Below are 20,261 nucleotides of genomic sequence, written 5' to 3'. Positions count from 1 at the left end.
GCTTTTAGCTTCAATTATCTATTGGTTTAGGTCTATGGTCTCAGATTAAGGGCTCATTTGTTTGCACTTTATGGAGATATGGATCTGAACGGTTCAAACTTTAAACCATTAAGTACATTTGTTATTTATTAAGATTTTAGTTTTTATTACGTTTGAATAAATCTTAATTATTCAGATCTATAATTAAATCTGAAAAGGTATTCTGGTATTGGATAATATTCACTGTGACTCTATTCATCATCATCAGTCATCACCTCTGCCATCGCCATCATTGTCAACCACCCCCCACCACTCACCACCAACAACCACCTCCACCATTACAACCACCATCGATAAGAAATATCACTACCAACCACTATTGTCAACCACTGCCACACCTACCTCTATTATTCTAATTATATTTAACGTCGCCACCGCCGTCAACAGCACCACCATCATCAATTACTGCCGGTCAATCGCTATTATCGACCAACTCATCTATCACAACTAGCACTACCGCTAACTATCACTAATACATCACAACCTCCACACATTCTTCGGCGGCCACCACCATTGGCACTAGTAATGTCACCTCTACCATCACTTCAATCGTTATCATCGCTACAATTTATCTCTACTAACAACCATCTTTACCATTACAACTAACAATATCTCTAACTAGCACCAACACATCGTCAATCATCATTCATTCATTTTTCAGCCATCACAATCAACACCTCCAACTACTAACACCAAACAATGTCACATCACAACCATCACCACCACTATCAACCGCCACTATCATAACAGGCACTACAATACCAACCATCACAACTATCACCACTAACATTACTAATAACTAACACCAATCACTGTCACTGCAACCACCATTATAAATCATCTCCACTGTCACTAACAAACATAAAACAAAAAAATTCAATCAAATAATAATTTTGTTGTATTAAATTACATACTTTTCTTATATATAATTAGTTTTTTATTTGAATTATATTTTTATTTTATTATATATACAAATATTTTTTTTTGTACATTGTTAAAAAACAAACAGTTTTAATCATTCAATTTTCAGATTTAGAGATAACATCTGAATCATTCAGACGCGCATTTAGATTCGGACATCTGAATCTTAAAAAAAAAACAAATACAACCTAAGAGCTTGTTTGACCATCTGAAATTGATTATTTTGACAACAACAACAAACCTAGTGTATTCCTACATAGTGGGATCTGGGGAGGGTAAGATGTACGCAGTTCGTACCACTACCTCCGGAGAAGTAGAAAAGATGTTTTCGATAGACCCCCGGCTCAAGACAAGGAATAATAAATAAATTCGTAATAAAGCATGGAACAAGATGACATAACATAAATACGACACCCACAAGGAATAGTAAACAAATTTGTAATAAAGCATGAAACAAGATGGCATAACAAAATAATATATCCACCAAGTAATACCTTACACTAATGAATCAAATTGGCACTAGCCTTCTATCTTCATTCGCGTTCTTAGGACCTTTCTATCTAGGGTCATGTCCTCAGTAAGTTGTAATTGCTCCATGTCCCGCCTAATCACTTCTCTCCAGTATTTCTTCGGCCCACCCCTACCCCGCTTGAAACCATCCAAAGCTAGCCTCTCACACCTACGAATGGGGGCATCCATGCCCCTCCTCATCACATGTCCGAACCATCTCAATCGGACTTCCCGCATCTTGTCCTCCACCGAAGTCACTCCAACTTTCTCCCGGATAGTCTCATTCCGAACTCTATCACCCCTGGTAAGCCCACACATCCAACGAAACATCCGCATTTCCGTCACCTTTAATTTTTGAATGTGGGAGTTCTTGACTGGCCAACACTCCACTCCATACAACATGGCCGGACGGACTGCCACCTTGTAGAATTTGTCTATAAGCTTAGGCGGCACCTTATCACAAAACACCCTCGAGACGAGCTTCCACTTTATCCATCTCGCCTCAATACGGTAGGAGACATCCTTGTCAATCTCACCATTTCCCTGAATCATGGACCCGAGATACTTGAAACTATCCCTCTTACACACAACTTGAGAATCCTACCTTACTACCACCCCGTTCTCCTGCCTTAAGTTATTAAACTTGCATTCAAAATATTCTGTCTTGCTCTTACTCAACCTGAACCTTTTAGACTCAAGGGTCTGTCTCCACACCTCTAATTTATCATTCACCCCCTCCTCCCGCGTCTCATAAATCAAAACTACATCATCTGCAAAAAGCATATGCCGCGTCAACACATCTATCACCAAAGCAAACAAAAACGGGCTAAAAGTAGATCCCTGATGCAACCAATTAAGACAGAAAAATGCTCTAAATCTCCTCCCGCCGTCCTCACCTGGGTCTTAGCTCCATCATACATGTCCTTGATTGCTTTGATATACGCCATCGGGACCTCCTTCCCTTCCAAGCATCTCTAAAGAACCTTCCTAGGGACTTTGTCGTACGCCTTCTCCAAGTCAATAAATACCATGTGCAGATCCTTCTTCCTTTCCTTATACTATTCCACCAGCCTCCGCACCAGGTGAATTGCCTCCGTCATCGAGCGACCGGGCATAAATCCAAACTGGTTCTCCGAAATAGACATTATCCTCCTCAACCTCAACTCGACCACTCTTTTCCAAATCTTCATAGTGTGACTCAATAACTTAATACCCTATAGTTGTTATAACTCTGAATGTCACCCTTGTTCTTATACAGAGGAATCATAGTACTCCATCTCCAAGCCTCGGGCATTTTCGCTGTCTTGAAAATGTCGTTAAACAATTTAGTCAACGACCTTAAACCAGTCTCGCCAATAAACTTTCAAAAATCCACTGGAATCTCATCAGGCCCTGTCGCCCTACCCCTTCGTATTCTGCGAACAGCCTTTTTGACCTCCTCCACCTTAAAACGTCTACAATAACTAAAATCAAGACACCTCTGAGTGCTCCAGCTCCCCCTAACACAGTAACTCTATTCTCCTCATCATTCAAGAGCCTATGAAAATACGATTGTGATCTTTTCTTAATGTAATCGTCCTCCACCAACATTTTACTATCCTCCCCGTTAATGCACTTCACCTAGGTCACGACCCTTCCTCTCCCTAGCCTTAGCAAGTCTAAACAACCTCTTTTCCCCGCCTTTCTCCTTTAACCCCACATACAAGCCCTCAAACACTGCTGTTTTAGCAGCCGTAACTGCTAACTTAGCCTTCTTCCTAGCTAACTTGTACTCCTCCCTATTTACCCGTTTCTCCTCTTCCTCCTTACTCTCAACCAACTTATCATACGCCATCTTCTTAGTCTCCATTTTCTTCTTAACTTCTTCATTCCACCACCAATTCCCCCGATGATGACCGGCCTGACCCTTGGAAACACCTAACACCTCACTAGCAGCCTCCTTGATGCACCTAGCCACCCTATCCCACATACCATCCACCCCCTACACTCCCACACCCCCATTCTCGCCACCTTCTCCTCTATCTCTAGCGCATTCACCGGCGTCAAGCCACCCCACTTAATTCTAGGTCGACCCTCCTCACCCCTTTTCTTCTTTTCCTTCTTTATACCCAAGTCCATCACCAAGAGCCTATGATGGGTCGAAAGATTCTCACTCGGAATGACCTTACAGTCTTTACACAACACCCTATCCCCTTTCCTAAGCAGCAAAAAGTCAATTTGGGTCTGACTATTGCGCTTCGTAAGGTGATCAGGTGGTCATCCTTCTTCGAAAAGTTTGAATTCACCACGACCAACCCAAAAGACCTCGCAAAATCCAACAGAGCAACTCCCTCATCATTTCTCCCCAAAACCAAAACCACCATGCACATCGCTAAAGCCTCTCGGTAACACCCCGATGTGCCCATTGAAATCTTCTGCTACAAAAATCTTCTCAGAGCTAGGCACGCCTCTCACCACCTCATCCAAAGTATCCCAAAACCGCATCTTCTCCTCCCTATACAAGCCCACCTGCAACGCATAAATAGAAGCACTTTTATAAAAAATAACAGTTTTTGACAACTTGGCCAAACGGGCTTTTAGGCTCAAGATTTAGTAGCCGTTTGGCCATAGAAATTTTTTTCCTTTTTTTCGGAAAATTATTTCACTTTAACAAAAACAATGAAAACACACTCTGTTTGTTTGGCCGTGAATTTTTCAACTCCAATCCCGGAAAATTATTTGAAACTTGTTTTCACTTTTTTACTTATACTTCTATCACAAAATTTCAAAAACAACTTTAATTTATATTCATGGACAAATAGGGCCTTAGTTATCTCTTGATTTAGGTATGGGCTCTTAACAACCGATCTGCCATAAATTGTTTTTTTTGAGAAGCACTTTTGTCAAAATAGTATTTTTTGGCAGCTTGACCAAACAAGCTTTTAGCTTTAGTTATCAGTTTGTTTAGGTATGTCGTCTTAATGAACTAAGAGCCTGTTTGACTTTAGTTATCTGTTTGTTTAGGTATGTCGTCTTAATGAACTAAGAGCTTGTTTGACTGATCTATTAGAAATTATTCATTTTGAGAAGCACTTTTATCAAAATTGCAATTTTTGGTAGCTTGGCCAAACAGAGGCTCTAAGCTTTAATTATATGTTATTGGTTTTTTAATAGATTTTGGAGTACGCGACTGAAATATGTCGCCAATTCAAAGAAATGGCGGAAGGATGCCGCTGAAAGTGGAATGTAACAAGAATAGACTTAGTGCACTATGTACCTTTTTATTAACGGATTAGGGTTAATGTCGTGGATATATATTTTTTTTGCACTATTTTTTTTTTTTACATAGTGTATTATTTTTGTGCACTATTAATTATTTTTTGTATCGTACACTAATTTTGTGCACTATTCATTCTATTTTATATAGTTTTTAGTGCACTATTCATTCTATTTTATGTGCATTTTTTTCGATTTATTTCATATATTGGATTATTTTAGTGCACTTTTCCCTTCTTTTTTCTTCATACAGTGCACTTTTCTTTTTAAAAAAATAAAAATTAATGCCTCGATTTATTAGAGCTGAGTTTCCAAATTGCAACCAAGAACTGAAATTTTAGTCAATAACTCCAATCAGCAAAAACATATTGAGCCAGCAGTGCCAAACTCAGTCAATAACTCCAATCACCAAATAATATCAAGGAGACTCAAATGATGCTGCATAGCAAAGTTTAAATCATGCTACCAGAATTTTGTTTTAAGTGCAAGCATTTACAAATTAAATGTTTTAGAAACTGTGCGTTGTGTATTGGCTTGTTGTTACCTTTAACAATCAGGGCTTTAAAATTTCAATTTTGATTGCAATATGAAACTTCAGCTCTAATAAATCGGTGCACTCATTAAAAAAAAGGGAACGTATACTAAAATAGTGCTGTGTATGAAAAAAAAAAATTGCACATGAAATAGAATGAGTAGTTTACTAAAATAGTGCACTATATAAAATAGAATGGACAGTGCACAAAAATAATGCATTATATAAAAAATAATTATGTGGAAAAAAATTAGATAGTGCACAAAAAAGTGCACTATCCACTTTTAACGTCCGTCGCCTCAATGGGTTAAAAAAAATATAGTGCACAAAAAAGGTACACTAAATCTATTTTGGTTACATTCTACTTAGGGTATAGTTTTGTTATTTTTTAAAATTGGAGGCATATTTCAGTTACCGACTCTAGATTTCGGGAGTGAAGAATACTCCAGTGTATGATATTTAAAACGGAAAAGGGTCAAAAATACCCCTAAACTATCTGAAATGGATCAAAAATACCCCTCGTTAGTTTTTTGGCTCAAAAATACCTCTTCGTTAAATATTTGGCTCAAAAATACCCCTCCCCTTAACGGAATTCCACCAAGCATGCCACCTAGGTAAAAAAAAGCCACGTGGCTATGCCACGTCACCATCCACATGTAAAATTTTATTTTTCAGAAAAGGGTAAAAAATACTCCTGAACTATCTGAAATGGATCAAAAATACCCCTCGTTAGTTTTGGCTCAAAAATACCCCTCCGTTAAATATTTGACTCAAAAATACCCTCTCCTTAACGGAATTTCACCAAGCATGCCACCTAGGTAAAAAAACCACGTGGTTATGCCATGTCACCATCCACATGTAAAATTTTATTTTTTAATTATATGACATTCTTTTCTTCTTGATGAAGGAGTTAAATAAAAAGATTATATTCAGTAATGTTGATTTATTTTTTCTGGACTCAATGAATATTGATAGTTTTTCTAATTTTATGTTTAATCATCTAGTATTCTTAGAATTTTTGAAACTTTCACTTTCAGAAAAGTAAATGACATTTAATATATTTTAATCATTAGAAAAATATGAATATAATTTTCTTTAATAATCTAAGTGAAAAGTTTATCATATAATGAAAAAAATTGAATAATTTGTACTCCTTTAACAAAATTTATTTAGTACCTTCCCAATGTCGAGAAATTTCAAAAACGTTAAACTAAATCTAGTAAAAATATTGATTTATTTCATTTTATTTAAATATTTTTAAAATTTTTTAATTTTGCTGATCATATTTTTTTCCAGATCGATAAAACTGGTTTGAAAAAAAATAAAGAAGAAATGTCATATAACTAAAAAATAACATTTTACATGTGGATGGTGACGTGGCATAGCCACGTGGCTTTTTTTTTTTTTTTTTTAAATTTTTTATCTAGGTGGCATGTTTGGTGGAATTCCGTTAAGGAGAGGGGTATTTTTGAGTCAAATATTTAACGGAGGGGTATTTTTGAGTCAAAAATTAATGAGGGGTATTTTTGATCCATTTCAGATAGTTCATGGGTAATTTTAACCTTTTTCCGAAAAATAAAATTTTACATGTGGATGGTGACGTGGCATAGCTGCGTGACTTTTTTACCTAGGTGGCATGCTTGGTGGAATTTCATTAAGGGGAGGGGTATTTTTGAGCCAAATATTTAATGGAGGGATATTTTTTTACTAAAAAACTAACGAGAAATATTTTTAATCTATTTTAGATAGTTTAGGGGTATTTTTGACCCTTTTCCGTATTCAAAATATTTACAAATGGTTCCATATTGAAAACTGCTAGCTACTTGTAAGATTCTCATTTCTCTCTCTCTAATAGGAATATTCTACGCTAGAAAATGCGTGTTGACTCACTTTTTGCTAGAAAATGTGTGTGACTCACTTTTTCGAGATGCTATTACTTTGCATGCATTGGCCTTTCTCCTTTGATAAGCCTGCAGAAGATTTGGAGCAAAATACATGATTAGCTAATGTACACAACTCATCTAGTTCTTAAATAAGGCTATGGCCATATATATGGGTGGACATGGTATGGTATATACCAAATCGAAATTTTTGATATCATGATTTTGGTATTATGATATTTGATATGGTATGTATTTTAAATTTTTTTGGTATATGGTATGATGGTATTCGATATTTACAAATGATATATCGAAATACCGAATACCATACCGAAGTATATATAGTTACATAAGTAACTTTTATATATATATCTATACACACACACAAATATAATACTTAGTATTAGTATAAAAAATGTTTAGACATTGAAGCTTTTGCTACTCTATCTTGATTGAAATGTCTTTTTTATGTAATTGACTAATAAAAGGAATTGTTTGTACTTCTTTTTCATTATTTCTACATGTTAAATGTGTATTTATGATACAATTAAGACGTGCTTTTGAAAAGTCGAAGTAATAATACTCTAGTATACGAGTATACATTGTCGAAGTTGAGCAAATTATGATTACCGATTATCATACCGCAAAATACCGAAATCAAATGTCAAAATACCGAACCATATCGAATTAATATAGTATGGTAATGGTATAATATTTTTAAAAACCGGATACCAAAATTACCATACCGAAAGTTTCAAATACCATATCATGCCTACCCCTAACCATATACAACAAAATTGCTAGCAGCAACGATTTGCCAATTTTTTTTCAAGGCTTCCAAACACTCCAAAGCTTCAACATGCATAGGCATCTCTATTTTTTACATCCAATGAGCCCTAAAAATTCTTACAAATGCTCCATATTTCTCTAACTACTTCACATTGGAGTAGAAGCTTTCAGGTATCTTCTGCATCTTTTTGATGCCTTGTACTTATGGTACAAAATTCCTCTTCTATTTTGGGTCTTCATGTGTCTAATGTCTTCCTAAAATGACTGCCAACTAAAGCAAGCAACAATAGGTAGTATCCTGATCTTCCGTATCAATTTTTATGGCTAAACATCTACTGTTTTGTTTTCTTAGGCATTGATATAGCCAAATTTAACTGAGTATTGTCCTCATGTTGATTACCCTCGAATAATTGGTCTTTTGTATCTGGTTCCACCTTTAACGTCCTAGCCTTGCTAGAAAATTCAATAAGCTTTCTACTTTCCAGTCATGAATTTTCTTCTAAGTTTGACGTTTCATGTGTTTTTTTCTCCATTTTGCTTGATTAAGGGATGTGGTTGTCTTGCTAACTGAAATAATTCAAACTATTTGTCCTTGGGAGTTGTATAAAAAGGAAATCAATCCTTCATGGGAATATCTTCATCCTTTACATGTAGAATCTTATTACTCGTCTTTTCTCCTTGTCCCTTCAATTTATGTGGCTAGCAGATAAGCAAGTATCTAAAGTAGGTCCGAGTGTTTTATATCATTCTCTTATGTATAAATAACATAAATACCAACCCTTTTGGTCATTTTTTTAATTACTTTACTCTCTCTCCCTATTAATATACATAACATAGCCGACGACATATACATAGCATTCCGTGTATATGTTGGGATTTTTGTAATATATTTAGGGAGTTGGAATTTTTTGTAATATTCTATTGAAAACATAAGTTGTGTATTTATTTGTGTAACTTTTAGTTCTTTTTTTTGGGTACTAGTGTGATGTAAACATATTTGCTTGTTGTACGGATCTATTAGTGTTACCAAAATCGTGTACTCCGAGTATGAAACCTAACTAGATAGAAACTGATCCTATTCAGTTGTCATTTATTTTCGACATGTCACTTCTTCTCCAAACTCACCCCACCTTGATATTTCTTCTTACCAAGTTTCTTTCGGATGCTAAAACTACCAGATCTCCAAAAAGAAGTTCCTTTTGGATGTTGAACTATTCCTACTAATACATACTATTATGTAATTGCTTCTTTGTCCTCACATGGTGAAAAAATCTTACCACCTCCAAGGAGTTGGACAAGCTAAGGAACTTGCTGAAAGGAAGTTGGATCCTATAAAGGTGAGTTATGGTGGAAATATTGGGCTTTGACATATCCAAGCACGCAGTCACACTCAATTAATCAGTCCCTAAATAGGTGGAGTGTGTCAATAACATGAAAGTTGTTTGAACTAATTAAGGAGGATTAACTATCAAGGCCTTTAGCTTCTTCCATGAGAAAAGATGCCGACAACATGCATTCCGACGTCCAACAATATACCATTGATCAAACATCTTATAATTATAAGATAAACCCAAAAGAGGTTGTTTAGTGTCTCATTCTCTATACAATTAGAGGCACCGCACTCTGCTACCATATATAGCACGAGAACAAGTCCTATAATGAAACAAGTGCAGCATCGTCGTTAGAAAGATTGGAGAAGCTCGAACAAGAAGTGGAAAAGCTCGACCAACAGTTGGATGAGTTGCTATAAGAGCTGCCACCAAGACAACAGCAAGAGCTAGAACAACTACTGGCGCAAGAAAAGAGAACTTGATTTTATGATATTTAAGAAGAGTTGTTTCGAATATTAATACTACGTAGTTATGAATTCAGTCTACAATAAGATATTATTGTCTCTTTTAAGGGTTGGTTTGGTATGGAAGGAAACTTTTAGAAAAAAGAAGAAGTTGTTTTTAACTTAAAAAATAAAGATAAAATCAAACAGACCTCACATAGCCAGCCTAAAACGGTCACCGCTAAAGCAATCAGGTGATGCTAAAACAGTTAAGACCCCACATAGCCAGCCTCCTTTTTAGTGGTCAAAACGTCACTTAAGCAATTACCGCTAAAACGGTTAGGGGAAGTACATCAGTTGGCCGCTTAAGTGGCTACCGCTTTTGCGATCAATTGGCTGCTTAAGCGGCTGCACCAGTTGATGCCCAGTATCAGTAAACTTGGTAATTTGTTAAGTTTTTTTATCGGACCCTCAAAATTCATTCGAAATCTCGTGAATGCAAACGAACTATGCTATCCTATCAAATTCGATATTCTAGACTCAACGATGCCATTGAAATTTTCATCTGAGGATATTTCGTTTAAATATGAGTCCCACACCCAAAGAACTATTTTAACTAAATTTTATCCAATAGCCCAAAATAAGTCCGGAAGTCTTGAGATCAAAATCAAGGGCTCCCCTAGCTTAAAATCGATATTCCGAAGCAAATGAAATTATTAGAATTGGCATCCAATATCATTTGCCTGAAGTTGAGGTTCAATGCTCAATCTCAATAATGAATGATCCAAAACAAGAATTTGACTCTGAAAATTAAATGAACTGTCTGGTGACTGTATAAATGACTTGAAGCAGCTATGAAAAAGCTTTAAACATCGAAAAATACAAAAATAAAGGTAATGACCTTATACATATACATTCTCAAGGCATACATACTTAAAACGTGAAATCTATCGACAAATACCTAAAGTTGGCACGACTTTGTGACTTAGACACCTCAAACAAGTTGTGTTCCTTTTAAACACCCATAGTTGGATTTAACTATGTCATTTTGATACTTTTTTCTAATACGACATAAGGAGTGTTTCAGTTTCAATTCTTTTTTTTTTTGGTGTCCCATTCGGTGCTCGGTGTCCGCATTGGAACCCCATCTAATTCGGATCGCGCGTTGCAGGATCCATTAAGGTGGCAACGCTCCCAACAGAGTTTTCTCCATACCCAAGGCTGAACCCTCGACTTCTGGTAAAGGGTGGAGCAGCCCCATCCATTGCCCCACAACCCATGTTGGTGTTTCAGTTTCAATTCACTTGTTCATGAATTTATGAAATCAAGAAAATTTAATTATCTTTTTTCTTTTTTACCTTTGATATTAAATAACTATATAATGTTATAATAGTCAAATTTAAAGTTCTAACATATCATTAATAAAGTTAATTCACTAGTAAAATGCACATTTCATTCAAGCTTTCTTAAGTAGTGAGCTAGGTTAATAGGGGCATAATATCAAAGTCCCAATTGGGTTTCAACTTGTGATTAAAAATCTCGATGTTGGAGTCATCTTTTTCCTCATTAAAACTTGTTATCCTTAGGAAAAATAGTTTTTAATTTTTTTAATCAAATAAATGTGAGAAAATAAAAAAATATTTTTTTTGGGAGGGTGTTTTCCTCCGTACCGACACACCTTATATACAGTTTTTTCTTACTAATAAAAGAGAGATTTTAGTGGGAAATGCATATAATTTTTGTACATTCCTCAATATTGGTTGGACAGTTCCATATACACCTTAGGGGTCATTTGGTAGAGCGTGTTAACAAAAATAATAGTACATGTATTATTCTGGTGTATTATTAATACCTTGTTTGAGTCATTCTTTTGGTCTATGCATAAATAATACTTGCATTAATTATACACTCTATTGTGTACTGAGACATGTATTAGTAATACCATCCTTTTTCTATGTATTAGTAATACCGAGGAATTCAATACATGTATTAACTTGATTAATGACAAAATTACCCCTCATTCTTCTCTATACTTTACCATGGAAAAGCAAGGTTCATCTTCTCCAATCTTCGTCTTCCTTCAAATATTGCTCGATTTTCTCCATTATCATATACTCCTTAGTTATTGTTTATTTTTTTTTAATCACCATTTCACAATCGTCTGTGATAGAATAATGATGAACTTCTCTTCTATTTATTTGCAATTTTTTCTCTGCAAAGTGGAATCAATTTGTTTCAATTTTGCCTCTACTATTTCACAGTTTATCTCATAACAATTTTGTTGGTTTGGTGCATCTCAAAGCCCGCACGTTGTTGGCCTTCTATAGTCGAAGTCAAATCCAGATTGAGTTGTGAATTACAGGTCACAATTTATGAAAATGTCAAAAACAAAAAGTTTATGAAGATGCAGGTACAAAGTGTTTTTTAAAAGAATTTTGTTGCAAAGAAAATGCACAAATTTAGAAGTAGAGAGGGTACTTTTGTGAATAAGTATTTTTTTTATAAAAATTATACTAAGATATATTATTTCTAATACATCAAATCAAATAGTGCATAAGAAATAATATCGGTACAACTAATGCAAGGATAACTAATGCAAGCATAACTAATACAAGCATTATTAATGCAGACATTATTAATATACAATATTTAGTATTATTCTTGTAGATTTTACCAAACGACCCCTTAGAAACTTGGAGAGTAGACTGACCAAAAAAATAGTTTTGTAAAAGAGGTTTAGATGTGGATTTTTAATGTTTAGATATATGATTGTCTTAATAACTAAGAACCTATTTGACAAATCTGTCAGAAACTGTTTATTTTGAGAAACACTTTAATTAAAATAACAATTTAACATCTTATCAAAGAGAGAGGCTCTTCCTTCTCTCTAGAAATCACTCAAGTGAGTAACACAGGCGACATGATTAATGCAAACCCCAATACCCTGGCTCCACCTGAACCACCGGACAAAGACATATGCCATATGGTAATTGAATCGGGAACTAGATTCTTGTACAGTGATGTTGTCAAGGATAGCAACTGCTATCTACAAACTGCAACTACCAACCCTACGAAGGGAATGCTTTGGATGAATCGATAAAGGTTGGCGATTCGATTGCTCTCACCGTCAAGGAGAAGCAACAAATTTATGATCCATGGTGCCATTCAGTCATAATAAAGGTTGTAGGTTCAAAATTCAGCCATCAATATCTGAAGGCCAAACTATCAGATCTGTGAAAGTTGAAGCCTAGAATTGCACTTATATAGATTTGGGATTGGACTTCTTCAATGTCAAAATTCAAAAGTAAAGAACAATAAAAAAAGCCCCACAACAAGGGCCCTGGTTCATCGATGATGCATACATGTCGGTTAGAAGATGGGAGCCAAACTTTGTACCCACTGGATCAAAGATCCAAAGTATAGCCATCTGGATTTGTTTACCTCACCTCCTAATAAAGTTCTACGACATAGGAATTCTCGAAAGTGTAGGGAGAAAAATTGGTTAGCTGGTGAAGACTGACGCATGTACATCAACCATCATCAGAGGGTGATATGCAAGAATTTGTGTGCAGATCCCAATGAAAACCCAACTTATGACTTCCATTGTAATTGGGAGCCACAAATAGGTGATCCACTATGAAGGGGATAGGTTCTTATGCAATGCTTGTGGGCACCTGGGCCACACTACTTCTAACTGTCTAAAGGTTTGGGTCGAGCTTCCAAGGGATCCAGTCCAAGTAGAGATGACGACACCAAAGGAAAGGAGAATGACAAACAGTTGTCTTCAAAAGAAATAAGGGTAAAAAATTAATAATAGGATCTCACAACATGGAAGGGGCGCGTACATGTAAGTCCTCTTCTTCCCCTAGATCCCATGGCCGAAACCCTTCATCTGAGTCATCATTGGAGGGCGGCGGGAAGGGAAAGGCCCTGATGAATGGGCCTTTGAAAGCCTTGGGCCAGTCCAGCAACCTAAAGTGAGGGTCCAGTTCTATGGGTCTACACCTGGAACTTGCTAATAACAGGCCTATTTTCCTGAGGCCCAACTCCGAGCCTATAAAAACCCTTAAGGTTAGTTAAATGGGCTTCTTAAATACTAACTTTAATGCGCTCCCCAACCTCCTTCCTCACAAGCCTGATTCCAAGTTGGCCTTTCATAAAGGCCCATCTAGTCCAAAAAATAATGGGGAATCCCAGTACCATCTACCAGTCATGTCAAAGGGAAACACTGACTTTCTCCCTCAAAATTTAGTCCCTTCTCAACCCATTAATACCAAGTTAAAGTATCTACTTTCTAGGAACTCTATAGCCCCTAACAATCGCATCAAAGATATTGATATGACTAGAGAGGAAGGATCCAATGAAGGGGTGATACCTTCTCTCTGTAAGGTACTAACACCGCTGAAGGGAGTAATAAATCTACTACCTCCCTTTACTCTCCCTCTAGTCAGACTCACCTTTATTCTTCTAAAGATACTTCTAAGGAAAATGGAGTCAATTCTAAACTCATCCTCCAATCAAAACCTGACTCCAATATTATTTACCACTGTACCTCTTCCATTAGATCATCAACCAGCCTCTTAGATAGAAATGAGCTTACAGATGGTTCCACTCTATCTAGAGTGGGGGAGAAAAAGATCAAAATCATAATACAGAATCTACATTACCTAGCTTAGGTGATCATGGAGGGGACGAGTCAGAGGCTACAAACTTTGGGCAAAACATTTGGATGACTAGCCTTATGAAATTGACTCATCAATCCCCCACAACCCTCTTGTCTCCAGAGACTTTAAGTGCGGATATGGGTCTGGCAAACTAATCTATGCCTTTCTTCTCTCCCAAAATGAAAAACTTCTAAAGGAGGGGCTTCTTTTGTGCAAACCTCTAGGGATCCCATACCTTAGAAGGTATCTCCCCTACCAACCCTGAGTCTATATCCAAGCATAGAGATATTAGAAAGGGAGAGTATAATGGAGGAACTAAAGAAAAATAACTTGGAACTACAGAGAATTTTGGCCTCTCTAAGGGTTTCAAGAACAGAAGCAGTAACTCTTAGAAAACCTCTACATCTCACATTTGAGAATGTAGTAAGCGAGATGGTCATAGTCCTTATGCCACAGGACCTTAAACTATTAGACCTGGAAATAGTACCCTAAAGTCCAGTCATAGGCAACTATTACAAAACAAAGATGGCTTCACTATCCAGGAAAAGGAAGAGAGTGGAGGAGACTCCCCTGACCAACCCCTTATGAAAGGGCAAGGAGATCATGTAGGAAAACCCCCTCTCAATAATCCCAATGATGATTTGCATCAGATGGAACACTAGAGGGGCCAATAATGCAGAGTTTAAAAGATACTGCAAGGCCATGGTGGGGATGCACAAGCCTTCTATCCTTGCTCTTTTAGAAACTTGAATGAGTGACCACAATAACCTCACTAAAGATTTAGGTTTATCCAAAAATATCCTGTATCCTACTGTTTAGAGCTTTGGTGGCCTGGTTATTATGTGGAATGAGGGCAATCTCAGCATCAATGATATTAATATCTCCCTCAGGGGATCCATGTGATAGTCCAGGTCAGTAATTCTCTTTTTAGCTTCTCTTTAGTGCTATTTATGCTAGCAACTATTTTAAGGATAAAAGAGTCTCTGGAGCCATCTTATCTCTTTTGTTGATTCCATCAAAGACTACCCTAACAATGCTTGGCTAGTGAGGGGTGGCTTTAATGAAATTCTCAAGTCTTCTAAGAAATTTGGGGGTAACTATATTAACTATAATAGGCTAACCATTTCTGGGACCGCATAAATCAAAGTGCTCTTATTAATTTGGGTTATAAGGGTTGTAGGTTCTTCTGGACTAGTAGGAGGTTTAGGAAAAGAAAGGCTCTAATCCTAGAGAGACTAGATATATATCTAGCAAATAACTCTTGAATTAATCTTTTTCCTGAGACTTCAGTCACTCATCTTCCTAGGACCAACTCTGAGCACTCCCTTATGATGATCAATCTTTTAAAACACTATAAGATCTCCTCTAAACCTTTTAGAATGGAAATCATGGGGTGATCTCATCCTTCCTTTACCCAGATAGTCAGGAAATATTTTAAGACCATCACTGATCTTATCAAAGATATTGCCCACTTTGAGGTTAATATCACCTTTTTGACAAGAATACCTTTGGCAACATCTTTTAAAAGAAGAGGCATCTTTTAGCTAGGCTTTATGAGATTCAAATTTCTCCTACTTACCCGTATAGCTCCTTCTTAAATGATCTGGAGCAGCAGCTCACTAGAGAATATAATGAGATTTTGAAGCAAGAGTAAGAAGCAAGAGGTTAAAACCTAAAATAAGCTGGCTTACTGAGGGTGACTGCAACACCCATTTCTTCAGTACCTCCACCCTTAATAGGAGAAGGAATGGGATCAACTCTCTTAAAGATGACCTTGGTAACTAGATCTATACCCATGAGGACATTAAGGTTAGCATGACTAAGTTTTACTCTAACCTTTAGTTCTCTAATCACTTATCTTGCCCTCTCTACTGTCAAAGGAACTCCTCTTTCTCAAGATCCATCAACCACTTAGACCACTCCTTTTTAGAAGCCATCCATGACCCTGAGGAAATCAAATCAATAGTTTTCTCCTTTAAGGACACCAAGGCTTCTGGTCTTGATGGCATCCACCCTTTTTGTACCGAAAATTGTGAGATATTATGGGGCATTTTGTTATCAAATTCTGTCAAAATACCTTTGTCATTGGAGTTATGGAGGGGAAGGTCAACTCTAACTACCTTTTCTTGATCTTCAAATGTCCCAATGCCATTAACCTTACAAAATTAAGACTCATAGGCCTGTGCAACACCCAGTACAAGATCATCACCAAGATCTTAGCCAATAGAATAAAATCTTTTCTTGCATCTATTATCAGACCTTCTCAATACAATTTCTTGACCAACAGAAGGGCTTCTGATAATGATATTATAGTCTGGGAATACATCTCTCACTTCTCCAAAATGAAAGGTAAGAGGGATAACATGATCCTAAAAATTGACCTGGAAAATTTCTTTGACAGAATCGATGGGTCTTTTATTAGACAAGACATCCACATTTTCAATTTCCCCACTAAGATGACCAGGCTCATTATGTCTTGTACTTTACCTTTAGCATCTCTATCTTAGTAGATGAGAGCAAAACTAAGTCATTCAATTCCACTAGGGGGATAATACAAGGAGAACCCATCTCTCCTTACATCTTCATTATGTGTATGAAGCTACTATCTAGAATAATTAACTATGAAGTTGACATCCTCAATTGGACTCATGTATCTATTAGCAGGAAGGGACCTAAAATTTTTCACTCCTTCCTTGTTGATGACCTTGCTTTATTTTCTAGAGTTGATTCTAGGAAATACCAAACCATTATTAACACTCTGAATAGCTTTAGAAATCACTTTTGTCAAAGGATCAACCACTCCAAGTCTAAAGTCTTGTTTTCCAGCAACTTCTCTAAATAGAATGTCTTTTTCCCTCCACCTTAACATTAAGGCCAAAAATGAGTTTGGAAAATTCCTAGGTTTTCCTATTTTCCACCAAAAACCTCAAGATAAGAACTTTCAATTTATCCTTGATAGGCTGAACTCCAAGTTAGGGGGCTGGAAAATTAAATTCCTGAACATGATCGGTAAAACTACCCTTGTTAAGGCCTCTTTCAATAATATTTCTACTCACATCATGCAACACATATCCATCCCTTAAAAAGTTCAAAAACTTATAGATAAACCCAAAGAAACTTTATTTTGGATTCCACCAATGAGAAAAAGAAGACACACCTTGTGTCTTAAAATATTGTCACACTTCTTATGAAGGAAGGGGCCTTGGCATTCAAAAAGTTAGCATCAAGAATGAATCTATACTTATGAGCCTCGCCTGAAGGTTCAAAAAAATCCCTTCAAACCTCCGGGTGAGAGTCTTGAAATCTAAATACAATAGAATTGGCTCGAAATGCCCTCCATCTATATCTAGAATTAGGAAAAACATCTACAGAGGATGGCAATCCTGTAATGGGGCCTGTACCTAGATTGCCAAGAATGGGGTGGATATTAGGTTCTGGATGGATAGATGGATTCAAATAGCCAGTCTCTTAGGAATATCATTCATGGACCCTTTGCCCAGTAAGAACAGTGTAGGAAACTTTCTGAGGTTTGGTACAACAATACCTGGAACTTTGATATTTTATCCCTGGCTATTCCTCAGCCCCTCAGACACCACACTGTCAGCTCTTTCATCCCTAGTGAAAGGATATTGAAAGATACCCCATTGTAGAGTCTCAAAGGAAATGGTTTGTTCTCCAGTAACATTGCCTACCAATACCTAGCCAGCATGAGGAGAAAGCCCTGTCAGAACACTAGTAAAGATGTTAAATAGCTTTGGAGACTTCCCATACCTAACAAAATCAAATACTTTATTTGGCTCATGCATCATGATAAACTCCTCTCTAGCTACAACCTTTCTAAAATGGGGGTTGTCTCTCAGCCCAAACTATCACAGCTACACCAACCAGGCTGAGAGTACTAACTATCTTTTCTTTGAATGCCTTCACTCTCAATTTTCTGGAAGGAGATGCTAGAGAAAGCAAAGCCTCCCTCTACTATCACTTTTACCTGTCTCTACCCTCCCAACTAGGTAATTTCTTGAAAGCTTATCAAGTTTAAAGCCTTCGACCACCTTTTTATCTAGTCTGAGATCCTTCCTTTCTGGCTTTGGACTATCTGGAGAAATAGAAATCAAAATTTTTTCAATAAAAACAATACTAAGACCTCCTTTACTCAAGCCTATGCTAAGGCTATGGAGTTCAGTTTGCCGGTCTCCAATAGGCCTAGATATAGATAAATCTCCTCCATTACATTAAATGAAACACCTCTCAAAGAGGTAGATTTAAGTTGAACACGGATGGCTCTTACCTGGGCAACCCTGGAAGGGAAAGTATTGGAGGGGTTATTAGAAATCACAATGGTAAGTGGATTCTTGGCTTCACCAAAAGCTTCCTTAATGCCACTAACAATCAGATGGAGTTGATAGCTTTGCATGAGGGTATGAAAATTTGTGAAACACATAATTTCTCTCCCCTGGATATCAACACGAATTCAATGAAAATTATTAAAATGCTTAATGATGGTAGCCTTCTATATAATTGTATTATTATGATTGTAGATCTAGGTTAAAATGGTTGGGGTGTCTAGTGGTATCCCATATCTACAGAGAGAAAAATAGGATAACGGATATGCTCGCGAAACATGGAGCAGATGCTGTGATTTTTTAACAAGCTGAACTTTTGGTAGTTCCTTCGGTGTATGCTAGACAGATACTGTGGACAGACATGCTAGGGACTACGTATCAAAGATCTGTTAAGACTAATCATAAGGCACATATAAACCAGTGCCATAATGTAATTTCTTCTTTTGCTGTTAATCTAGGCTGATAAGGCTGGACCCGATTGTAACTATTACTTGGTTAATCTTATGAATTTTCATCTTTGTACTAAAAAAAAATAACAATTTTTGACAACTTGGCTCAACATGCTCTAAGTTCTATTTTTTAGGTTTTCGTGGTTATAATAAACTAAGATTCTATTTGGCTGATCTGTCATAAACTGCTTATTTTGAAAAGCACTTAAATCAAAATAACACTTTTTAGCAGCTTGGGTAAATAAGCTCTAAGCTCTATTTTTTTTTAAGTCCGTGGGTGTAATAAACTAAGAGTCTGTTTGATCGACCTGCTAGAAATTGTTTATTTTATGAAGTATTTAAATAATAGTTTTTGACGGCTTTGCCAGATAGGCTCTAAGCTTTATTATTAGGTTCTCGGTTGAAATAAAATATGAGCCTATTTGACCGACCTTTCAGAAAATATTTATTTTGAGAAATAATTTTATCAAAATAGTAATTTTTGCAACTAGGCCAATCAGACTCTTAGCTTTATTTTTTAGGTGTGTGGTCTCAATTAACTAAGAGAATATTTGACCGACCTGTCAGAAACTATTTATTTTGAGAAACACTTTTATCAAAATAGCAAATTTTGACAGTTTGACCAGACAGACTCTAAATTTTACTTTTTAGGTCCGTGGTTGTAATAAACTAAGAGTCTATTTGACTGATTTGCCAGAAACAATTTATTTTGAGAAACACTTAAATCAAGATAACAATTTTTGACAGCTTGGTCAAACAGGCTCTAAGTTTTATTTTTTAAGTTCCTGATTGTAATAAACTAAGAGTCTATTTGATCGACTTGTCAGAAGCAGTTTATTTTAAGAAGTATTTTTATCAAAATAATAGTTTTTGATAGCTTGATCAGACAGACACTAAGCTTTATTATTAGGTTTGTGGTTAAAATAAACTAAGAGCCTATTTGACTGACCTTCCGGAAACGATTCATTTTGAGCAATAATTTTATCAAAATAGCAGTTTTGACAACTTGGCCAGTCAAGCTCTTAGCTTTATTTAGGTTTGTGGTTGTAATAACTCAAGAGCATATTAGATCAGTCAGAAACTATTTATTTTGAGAAGCACTTTT

The sequence above is a fragment of the Capsicum annuum genome, chromosome 1, assembly GCF_002878395.1.
Source record: "Capsicum annuum cultivar UCD-10X-F1 chromosome 1, UCD10Xv1.1, whole genome shotgun sequence".
Taxonomy (NCBI): Eukaryota; Viridiplantae; Streptophyta; class Magnoliopsida; order Solanales; family Solanaceae; genus Capsicum; species Capsicum annuum.
This window is presented reverse-complemented; position numbering follows the sequence as displayed.